We start from the raw sequence: 12,156 nt of genomic DNA, 5'->3' as shown, positions 1-12,156 counted from the left end.
CGTCCTCATGGAATCTAGTCAAATTCGTTTCTGCTGAGCCATTACTGCAACTCCACTGCTGAGTTTTTAATTGCTTCCTACCCACCTCCAACTCACTGCCCCCATCACCATCAATCACCCTTTCTCGGTCATTAAATTGCTGCATAGGATGGATTAAACTTTTGGGGTTAACTGTTCTTTTTTATTAATTTATTTTTGTTTTTTTTAGGGCCGCACCCATGGCATATGGAGGTTCCCAGGCTAGGGGTCAAATCGCAGCTGTAGCCGCCAGCCTAGGCCACAGCCACAGCCAAGCCAGATCCAAGCCACCAATGTGACCTACACCACAGCTCACAGCAACGCCAGATACTTAACCCACTGAACAAGGCCAGGGATCGAACCTGCATCCTCACGGATACTAGTCCAATTCGTATCCATTGAGTCACAAGGGGAACTCCAGAAAAAGAAAATTTTAAATACTACAAAGAATTCTCATATATCCTATACTGACGTTCCCCAGATGTTAACATTTTACAACAGTCTCTCTCTTGCTAAACATACATAGGCACATAGAAGGTACTCGATTAATGCATGTGGAATTATTTAGTATGCTGTGAGCGTGAGATTATATGATCTCCAATTTTCCATCTGTAAAGAGTCTATGATCTTATCACTTGTACATAAAGTAAAAGCTTTCATAATATTTGTAATATGTGTTCACACACAGTGTCAAAACACCAACAGCCAATCAGTTCAGCCAAGTGATAAACAAATAGTTCAGGTGCAAATATTTGGCATTTCCCCAGTAAAATATCTTACAAGAATTATCTTGTAAATAGGACGTGATAATGAATTACCCGCACCCAAGAAATCAAAAATAAGGGAAAGCAGATACCCCATCAGAGGTGGATGGGAAAATCAGCTGGAGATGAGACAAAACAACCCTCCTGTCTAGGACTCACTGAAGTTTAGATGCACGTGTCCAGGTGCCGGCCTGAGTTCGAATCTGTGGGTCCCACAAGTGCCACAGACTGAGCTGGCCAACAAACAAGTCCTTACGTCTGCCTGTTTTCCTGTGTCCTCTCTTCTGCTTGGTGACACTGTAACCAATTGTAGGACTTGGGATTCCTCCTCCATGAAATTTCCTTTCATCCCCAGTTATAATCAGTTACCAAACTCTGCTCATTTGGGAGGGAGTGGGCCAGATGAGAGGGGCGGAGTGCCTAGAATGTCTTAATCAGAAGATGCCCAAAGATAAATATTTAAGGAAATCTGGTCTAGAAAGCTGCCCGGTTAAGCTTGAAGTCTGGCGTATTTCTGTGAATGTAGTTGTTTCTGTTCCACTGCATCTTGTAAAGTTAATGCCAGCAAGAGTTACAGATAGCTTGGTATGAAAGGACTTGGAAGCAGATCTCTAAATGGAGAGCCTGGCTACTCAGACTCAGAGGGACCACCAGGTCACCTGGTGGTTTGTTGAAGGGGTAGGGGTGGCAGATAAGGACCCTGGGGAATTGCACTAGGAAACAACCCTCAGAATCTGCCTGCCTACTCCTTGCTCACTGCCATGTTGCTAAGGGCTGTCTTTGTGTTTCATTGCACTAAAAGGGAGCATTTGGCATAGGTATGTGGCCTCATCACTGTGCTCAGATGCACTGAACCAGGTCAAGCCTAAACTAGAAAGGAGTTATAGTAGGGATGAGAGACCAGAGAAACTCTGGAGACAAAATAACCAGACCTTGGGGATAGAATGTGGGAATTGAGCACAGGCGGTAGAAGGGAGCAGTTCATCCTGGCTGAAGCCCTGCTGTGTACAGGTGCTGCACACACAGCACAGTATTATGATAGGCAGCCCTCGCTGGCCCCATAGTATGGATGAGAAATCGAGTTTCAGAGGCAAAGGGATCTTCCCAGGGTCACAAACCTCACAAATGATGGGGTCAAGACATTGCTGGTTAACTTAAAACCTGTTCTCTTAAGCAGCATTACTTCATCTTAAAATAAAATCTTTAACAAAAGCCCAATATATAAACCAGATCAGCACTGGTTAGAAAGTGGTAAGAGAAAAGGCAAAACTGTGGAGTAAAAGGGTCAGGGGTTGCCCAGGGTGGGGGTGGGGCAAATGTTGAACAGACAGAGCACTGAGGATTTTGAGGGCAGTGAAACTACTCTGGATGATACTACAAGGCTGGATACATGTCCTTACACCTTTATGCAAACCAGAGAATGACCGACTCCAACAGTGCGTCCTCACGTAAGCTACGCACTTTGGGTGATTATATCAGTGTAGTTTCATCAGCTGTGACAAATGGACCACTGTGGTGGGAGATGCTGATACCTCGGAGGTGTGTGGGTCGGGCTGGGAGGTATGTGGGGACTCCCGGTACCATCCTCTCAATTGTGCTGTGAGCCTAAAGCTCTCTAAAAAATAAAGTCTATTTAAAAAAAAAAAAAAAGGATGACACGCCTTGAGTCTCCTTTCCCAGGCCCACCTCACTCCTTCCCTTTGGAGGGTCCTTTATGCCACCAAAAGTCCTATAAGGGCTCCATCACCAGCATTATAAAAGCCACTGGAGGAGCTCCCGCTGTGGTGCAGCAGGTTAAGGACCTGGCATTGTCTCTGTGGCATGGGTTCAATCCTCAGCCAGGCCCAGGGAGTTAAGGATCCAGAGTTACCACAGCTGTGGCATAGGTTGCAGCTGCAGCTCAGATTAGCTCTCTGGCCCAGGAATTTCCATATGCCACCGGTGCAGCCAAAACAAAAACAAAAACAAAAAGCCACTGGAGAACAACCCCTTCTGTGAAAACCCAAAAGGGGCCCCGTGCAGTTCACACCTGATGTGTGGTGCTGCACTCTGTTTCTGGGTCTCCTCCCCAAAAAGGGCAGCAGGACCCTATCTCCCAGAGGGTCTCTTCCAGGTCTCACCCCACCTGCAACCCCTCAGATCACCAAGAGCTTCCAACCGGGCAGAGGAAATGCACCCAGAGGGCCAGAATGCACTGGGTTCAGCGCTGTGGCCCCAGGCTCAGACTCAGACCAGCTACCCATGGGGAAGGAAAAGTGTCTGGGAACAGACACGGCCAGGATGGCTCTGAGACAAAGAGCCCCTGTGCCTTCTGCAGCCCGCAAAAGGAGAAGAAAGAGGAAAGAAGCAAGTCTTCTTGGCTCTGTCTTCCCAGGCTGCAGGTGTTTTGTTTTGTTTTTTTCCTTTCCAACTTCTAAAATTCCTACTTACTTCCTTGTCTCAGCAGCCAACACAACTGGGACACCCCCCCTCCCCTCGCCCAGAAGACACCTACCAAAGGCACGTTGAATAAAGAACTGTGGGCGGAGTTCCCTCCATGGTGCAGCAGAAACGAATCCAACTAGGAACCATGAGGTTGCGGGTTTGATCCCTGGCCTCGCTCAGTGGGTTAAAGATCCAGAGTTGCCGTGACCTGTGGTGTAGGTCACAGACACGGCTCGGATCCCACGTGGCTGTGGCGTAGGCCGGCATCTGTAGCTCCATTTAGACCCCTAGCCTGGGAACCTCCATATGCCACAGGTGCGGGCCTTAAAACAAAACAAAACAAAACAAAACAAAAATGAACTTTGAAGTCTTCAGGGAGAATCTTTCCTCGTCTACCAGGGAAATCCTGAACTCATTATAACCATTGCTATAAATGATTCAAAAGCAAGGAGAGCGGAAATATCTCTTCCAGCCTCCTAAGCTGCAACCCAGGGGTAAGAAAGTTTCTGAGGGGAAAATAGATCGAAGAAGCTCTCCTTGTAGTGTTGAACCCTTGGGGGCTCTATTTGGTCTTCTGGGTCCCAGGTAGCATTTGCTATCCTGAAAAATGTTTTCTACAACCTCATCTTGTTAATCCGCATTACCTGTGGGAGGCAAGGGCTCAGAATATCCCAGGGAACTGTCCCTCAGTCCCTCATGTTTGCTTTGGAGTGAATTATACCTCCTTGAAAGGTTTCGTGAACAGAACACCACAGAAGAGACGTAGCGCAGATTTCCAGCCAGGACCATCCTGCCCTGTTGGAACGGTCATTCTTGAGACACTGCCATGCTGCAAGAAACCTGTGCCAGACGAAGAGGCTGCAGCAGGCACTCCAGTCCACAGGCCCGGCCGAGCCCCTGGCCAAAGACAGCGCCACCTGGGCCTCACTGCATGCCAACTTGCTCATCCTGCCCAGTCATGCCTTCACATGACTCCAGTCCCAGCCACCACCTGACAGATCCTCAGGAAGAAGGATCCAGCTGAGCCGTCCACCCACAGAAATGTGAGAGGTGTGTTCACTTCCCAGGGCTGCCTTCCACCGTACTGTGAGCTGTGGGCCTAAAACAACAGAAATTCATTCTCTCACTTCTGGAGCCTGGAGGTCTGAAATCAAAGTGTCAGCAGGGCTGTGCTCCCACTCAGACCTCCAGCGGAGGGTCCTTGCTTGTCTCTTCCAGAGTTTGGTGGCCCCAGGATTCCTTGGTCTGTGGCAGCATCACTCTAAGGTCTGCCTCTGTCTTCACATGGCCTTCTTTCCTCAATGTGTCTCTGTGTCCAGATTTCCCCTTTTTTTTTCTTTCTTTTTGCATTTTAGGGCTGCACCTGTAGCATATGGAGGTTTCCAGGCTAGGGGTCAAATTGGAGCCACAGCTGCTGGCCTATGCCACAGCAACACAGGATCCGAGCCACATCTTCGACCTACACCACAACTCACTGCCAGATCCATAACCCACTGAGCGAGGCCAGGGATCGAACCCAAAACCTCAGGTTCCTAGTCAGATTCATTTCCCCTGCACCATGACAGGAATTCCCGGATTTCCCTCGTCTAATGGGGACACCAATGATATTGGATTTGGGCCCTGAGAACCTCATCTTAACTTGATGACATCTGCAGAGATCCCATTTTCAAATAAGGTCTCATTCATAGGCAGGGGTGGTAGGTCTTCAGTATGTCTTTTCAGAGGCCACAATTTAACCCATAACAGGATAGAAGACTCTTCCCTTTTTTTGGCCATGCAGAAATTCTTTGGGGCCAGGGATCAAACCCATGTCACAGCAGTGACAACACACTGGATTCTTAACTTGTTGAGCCACCAGGGAACTCCCATAAGCCTCTTCCTTTTGGAGAAGTTGCTATAGAGCAGTAGAGCGATAGACACTCCTGATGTACCAGGCACATGAGCTGATGTCTAAGGGAAGCCAGCCTATGATTAAAAAGTATATATGGGGAGTTCCTGTTGTAGTGCTGTGGTTAACGAACCCGCCTAGTATCCATGAGGATGAGGGTTCAATCACTGGCCTTACTCAGTGGGTTAAGGATCCAGCATTGCGGAGAACTGTGGTATAGGTCACAGACTCGGCTTGGATCCCAAGTTGCTGTGGCTGCGGTGAAGGTCAGTGTCTGCAGCTCTGATTCGACCCCTAGCCTGGGAACCTCCATATGCCTCGGGTGTGGCCCTAAAAAGACAAAAGAAAAAAAAAAGTGTATATGCAGATAATTGAAATGTAATCAGAAGTTCATTTCACTTGTTTTTTTAATTTAAAATAATTTTTATTTGATGATTCTTTAAATTCTATAGTGCCTTACAATTTTCAAGTTTCATGCACATGATTTTATATAATTCAATAACAACCCCTTTTTCTACCTACCCCTATACTGCTCCTCCTTCTTCCCTCTCCCCACTGGTAACCACTAATGCTCTCTGTATCTGTGAGTCTGCTTTTTCGTTTTATTTACTATTTTGTTATAATCTTTAGATTCCACATAAAAGTGATATTACATAATATTTGTCTTTCTCTCTCACTTGGCTTTTAAGAGTTTTTAAATTTTTCCTCTCTTTTTAGGATGTTTTCTTCATTGAGCTCTATGTACTTTTCCAGAATTCAAGGTCTTTATTCTAAGCCTATTCCATATGATGAGTGATGGCTGAGTCAGAAGACTTGGGTCTCTCCCTGGGTAACTGTGTGATCTCTGGCTGATCAACCAGTTTCTCTGGGCATTAGTTTTATTCATTCAACCGCCATTTATTATGATCTTGTTGGCAGTGGGAGGGGATCAAGGGTTCATTTAGCCCAGGAGTTCCCTGGTGGCTCAGCAGGTTAAAGACCCTGCATTGTCACTGAGGTGGTAGGGGTTCAATCCCTGGTCTGGGAATTTCCCCATGCCACAAGCATAGCCAAAAAAAAGCATTCACACAGCCCAGGCTCTGGTTTCACAGACCAGAAAGCTGAGCTCTGGGAGATTAAGGGATATGCTGGTCATAAACTAGCTGCATTCTCTTAATATTTATCTGTAAAATGATGGTTGGGAACAGATTTTGCTCAAAGGTTTTTCCAGTCATTAAACGAATTCTGATTCTAAAACCATGACTCTATATTTTACCTATTTTAAATTTTAAAAATATCACACTCAATTCAGCTGAATGCATTTCTGAGACTCAGAAATTGTGACTTCAAAATTATGTCACCACAGTTTTCCTTGACACTGATGCTTGTAAATTATGAAGCCAGTGAAGAGAAAGTTTCATCAAACCATCAAAAGCCAAAATGATTTTTTCGTACTTTCAATTTGCATGACTTTGACAATCCTGTTTTTACTCATCTTAAGACTGATTCCATACTTTTATTTTTTTTGTCTTTTTGTCTTTTGAGGGCCCCACCCGTGGCATATGGAGGTTTCTAGGCTAGGGGTCTAATCAGAGCGGTAGCCGCCGGCCTACACCACAGCAACAGCAACGCCAGATCAGAGCTGCGTCTGCAACCTACACCACAGCTCACGGCAAAGCCAGATCCTTAACCCATTGAGCGAGGCCAGGAATTAAACCCACAACCTCATGGTTCCTAGTTGATTCATTTCCCCTGAGTCACAACGGGAGCTCCAAGACTGACTCCATACTTTTAAAACCACCCCGAATACCTCATCTTGGCAAAGTTGAGTCACAGGCTAGTCTGCAAAGAGCTCAACCTTGAAAAGTGTGTTCATTGCCTGATTTAGTAGAAAAAATATCAATATAAGACAAAACGTAAAAAAAAAAGCTTAGTACATTCATACATTATTTATACAATATATATCATATGTACCACATATACGTATATATATCGTACTCAAGTACATATATAATATATTCATGTATACAAATATATTCATATCATTTTCTTTGAAATAGAAATAAATCTTAAATATTGTACAGATACATACTGGCATTATTTGTGGATTCATCTTCCAGTTATGCCTAGTACCAGAGTTTATAGGCTTAATGATCTACAGGCCACATTTTTTTTTTTCCTTTTTAGGGCCGCCCTTGTGGCATATGGAGGTTCCCAGGCTAGGGGTCGAATTGGAGCTACCACTGCCTACCTACACCACAGCCACAGCAACGCAAGATCCGAGCTGCGTCCGCAACCTACACCACAGCTCGCGGCAACACCAGATCCTTCACCCACTGAGCGAGGCCAGGGATCGAACCTGCAACCTCATGGTTCCTAGGTGGATTCATTTCCGAGCACCACAACAGGAACTCTTACAGGCCACATTTAAAATTTTTATTTTATTTTTTGCTTTTTAGGGCCCCACCTGTGGCACATGGAAGTTCCCAGACTAGGAGACGAAGTGGCTGCAGCTGCCAGCCTACACCACAGTGACAGCAATGCCAGATCTGAGCCTCATCTGTGACCTACACACAATTTGTGGCAACACCAGATCCTTAATCCACTGAGTGAGGCCAGCGATTGAACCTGCATCTTCGTGGATACTAGTTGGGTTCGATACGATTGAACCACACAGGAACTCCCTACAGGAACATTTTTATGAACAGTGTATAAGTCAGATAGTGACACAAAGCACATGTTGGGTAAAAAGATACATTTATAATCTATCATGAGAAGACCCATGCATTTTAAGACTGCATGTTCTGTCACGGTAGTGATTCCTCATAACATGAATTAAAATGAAAAAGGAGTTCCCGTCGTGGCTCAGTGGTTAACGAATCCAACTAGGAACCATGAGGTTGCGGGTTCGATCCCTGCCCTTGCTCAGTGGGTTGACGATCTGGCGTTGCGTGAGCTGTGGTGTAGGTTGCAGACGAGGCTCGGATCCCGCGTTGCTGTGGCTCTGGTGTAGGCTGGTGACTATGGCTCCGATTTGACCCCTAGCCTGGGAACCTCCATATGCCGCGGGAGCGGCCCAAGAAATAGCAAAAAGACAAAAGAAAAAAAAAAAGAAAAAGGCTTAAAATGAGAAAGTATTTGCTACATGATCAGGGCATGTGATCAACCACCATCAGGTTTGAATGTTGGGAGCCTGTGTCAGCAGGCAGGGAAGCAAAAAGGACCATTTCTTTGTTCCTGGCTACTCATCTGCTCCTCCCTCCCTGTTCCTAAATCCTTGTAAAATGCATTTTTGACCCCAGTGTGGTCACTATTAGTTTATCGTGCAGGTCTGTCTAGACTAAGTGTCTATGGAAGAGAAATGAGGTCTTAGCTCTCTTCATGTACCAGGACTGGCTTGGACACAGGGTGGACAAGCCATCTTTCTCCAAGCCCTCCACTGACAGCAGCAAAGATGCTATGGGTGATGCAGGAACGAAGAAATTGCTGAAATGATGCAGATTTGGAACCGAACGGATTTTTCCTCCCAGGCAGCTCCAGGTAGTTAACAAACTTATTTATTCATACCTTTTCCCACCCACCCCTGTCTTTAGCATGAGGCTGTCTAGCCCTTGGAGTGTTCAGCGAGGTTCATGTCACCCAGGGCAGCGCCATCCACAGCCTGAAGTGCAGCTGTCTCTCTTAGGCACCTGCCGCTTACTCAGAATGCGATCCGAGAGCAGCCCGGGACAGGTCCGCTTTCACAACTGCTTGAGTGAAATCCAGAGCATGACTCACTCACAGCAATCATGAAAGAGAGAGAGATGGTCTCAAGAAAAAAGTTTTGAAAGCAGAGATCTGGCGGGGCCTCCACGCTGGCGGACCTCAGGTATCACCGACAGGGCCCTGTGTGTCCCGGCGGGAGTGGGGGGGGGGGGGCCCGCCGCGGGCGGCGGCGGGGGGGGGGGGGGCGCCCCAGCTTTGTCCCGCCTCCCTCATCTCCTCTCCGAGGCGAGTCCCGGAGATTCGCGCAGGAGAGGTGTCGTCCAGAGCCCACAGCCAACCTCACCCCCTTCTTTTTCCTAGAAGAGGGACACCTGTGGGGCTGTGTTCTGGTTCCCTGGAATGGAGTCGGCAGTGCCCGGGGTGAGCCAAGTGGCAGGACCTGGCGCTCCAGGTTGGGATAGGAGAACAAGAGGCAGCTGGGTGGTTATTTTTTAAGGTGGAGCTGGAATTTGTCGGGTGAGATCCCTCCTGATAGTTCCTGCCAAAGCCTGAGCCAGCTGCCCTGTGGCTGCCTCGTGAGCTGGACTAGAAGCTTCTTTACAAACTGTCTTTTCATGGCCCGTGAATGCTAGGGAGGCTGATTCTGCTGCTTTTCTTTCTTTCTTTCTTTTTTAAGGGCCCCACGCATATGGAGGTTCCCAGGCTAGGGGACCAATCGGAGCTACAGCTGCCAGCCTATGCCACAGCTCAAGGCAACGCTGGATCCTCAACCCACTGAGAGAGGCCAGGGATCAAACCCACAACCTCATGGTTCCTAGTCAGATTCGTTTCCACTGTGCCATGACAGGAACTCCTGATGCTGCTTTTCAAAAGGGCTTCGGTCTCACAAAATGCACCAGATGGCAAGTTTTGTGAGGCCTTTTAATTTTTTTCTTCTAGTTTCCTTTCCCACGGTTTTATATTTAAGGACATCTAGTAAGAGCCCAATAAATACTGGCGGAACCGGTGATTCCTCCCATTTGCATCACTTTCCAGTGTACAAAGTTGTCTCATTCAACCTCCTCACAAGAGTTAAGGCCTGCCCTTGACTCACGCACAGGTCTGGCATGGAAAGTTCCTGCCCTGCTGCACTCTTCTCAAAGGAGAAGCAGTCGTGGGCGGTGTTGCCTCAGGCCCCACCACAGAACTAAAAAGCCTAACAAGAACCAGCCATGTGCCAGATTCTGGGGACCTAGGTTTCCGGGGAGCTGGGATCCTTGAGGACTAACCTAAGGATGTGGATTGGATGCTGCTGTGGGTTAGGCATTTTCAAAACTAGTTTGTTTAGACATGGAGAAAAGGCTTGTGGTTGCCAAGGGGGAGGGGAGAGGGAGTGGGATGGACTGGGAGTATGGGGTTAGTAGATGCAAACTATCACATTTAGAATAGATAAGCAATGAGGTCATACTGTACAGCATAGTGAAATATATCCAATCACTTGTGGCAGAACATGATGGAAGACAATATGAGAAAAAGAAGGAATACATACGACTAGGTCACTTTGCTGTACAGCAGAAACTGATAAAACATGCAAATCAACTCTAATTTAACAAATTTATTTTTTATTTTTATTTTTTTATTTTTTGCTTTTTAGGTCCGCATCCATGGCATATGGAAGTTCCCAGGCTGGGGGTTGAATTGGCGGTGCAGCCACCGGCCTATGCCACAGTCACAGCAATGACAGATTCAAGCCACATCTGTGACCTACACCACAGCTCATGGCAATGCCAGATCCTTAACCCACTGAGCGAGGCCAGGGATCGAACCCATGTCATGATTACTACTTGGATTTGTTTCTGCTGCACCACAACGGGAACTCCTACTTTAATAATTTAAAAAATAATTACATAAATAAAAATTAAAACAAAAACTAGTTTGTTTGTACTTAACCCCCACAATAGCCTTATGAAGAGGGCGGTCCTCGCAAATTCACAGATGGGAAAATGGTGGCTCAGCTTTCTGAGGCTCACAGAGCTAGGACACAGCAAAGCTGGGCTTCTAGCTGCAACCTCATGGTCTGCAGAGACTCATTTGTTCATATTTTGTTTGATTACATCACTGAGCTCCAGATTCCTGTGCTCATTCTAGGATATTCTTTATGTGGAAACTTGACAAATTTCAAGGATTAGAGAATTCTGGGTGTGATTTGTCTGCAGCCTTCCTGGGCCAGAGTTCAAAGTAAGTACAAGAGGGCCACTTCTCCAAGTGTGGTCTCTGGATGGGGGTCCAGAAATGTTACCGATCTGAACAGAGATAAATACAAACTCTGAGGTTAACTGCTTAAAAACTATTACGGCAGGATTTTCCCACCCTGGGACTATTGATATTTTGAACCCAACAATTCATGTAGGGGCTATCCTGTGCACAGTGGCCCCACTGCCACCGCTATGTCCCCTACCGTAGCAGCATTCCTGGCCTCTACCCACCAGGTGCCAGTAGCACTTCCCTTCCCACTTGTGACAACCCAGTGTGTTGCCCCAGATGTTGCCTAATGTCCCCTGGGGGGCAAAATGCACAGGTCATCCACCCCCCTCCATTCCAGTTGAGAGCCACTTATTTGTTTGTTTGGTTTTGGGTTTTGGTGGGGTTTTTTTGTTTTTTTTTTGTTTGTTTGTTTGTTTGTTTGCTTTTTAGGGCTGCACCCATGACATATGGAAGGTCCAAGGCTAGGGGTTGAATTGGAGCTGCAGCCACTGGCCTACACCACTGCTGAAGCTGCACAGGATCCTTAACCCACTGAGCAGGACCAGGTATCGAACCCACAACCTTATGGATACTGGCTGAGATTGTTACCGCTGAGCCACAAAAGGAACTCCCAAGAACCACTGTTTAAAAGCAATTTGACAGAGTGACTTTGTGTCCATTACACCTAATAAGAAAAATATTGGACCTTGATTTTTGCATGTCTTGGTTGTTTCTTAATTTCATTTTTGCAGTAACTCATTTTCATTGCTTTTATTAAAGTTTCTGTCTGCAAGACAATAGAGAAATAAAGAGCAAAACAAAACTGGTCTTTCACCATCGATGGTCTGTTCTAGATGCCCTGCTTGCAGGAGAATAAAGCAAGCACCCCAGGTGTGAAGAAGCCACTAAAGGGAAATAGAAACTATCCCATCAGCTTCCTATTCTATCTTGACCAGGAGCTGTGGTTTGTGAACCTAAGTATAGTCTTTTAACATTTTATTTTCTTAACATGTGACAGAGGCACTCAGTATAAAATGGAGACGATGCCCCCACGCAGCAACACAGGGCTCCTTTGGGCTCATTAGCTTCTCATGGTGTAGCCCCTACAAGATTTTCCTAGCCCCTTGCAGACAGATGCATCTTTTATGTCCCCTT

Source organism: Phacochoerus africanus, chromosome 11, assembly GCF_016906955.1.
Source record: "Phacochoerus africanus isolate WHEZ1 chromosome 11, ROS_Pafr_v1, whole genome shotgun sequence".
Classification (NCBI taxonomy): domain Eukaryota; kingdom Metazoa; phylum Chordata; class Mammalia; order Artiodactyla; family Suidae; genus Phacochoerus; species Phacochoerus africanus.
Note: the sequence above shows the minus strand (reverse complement) of the source record.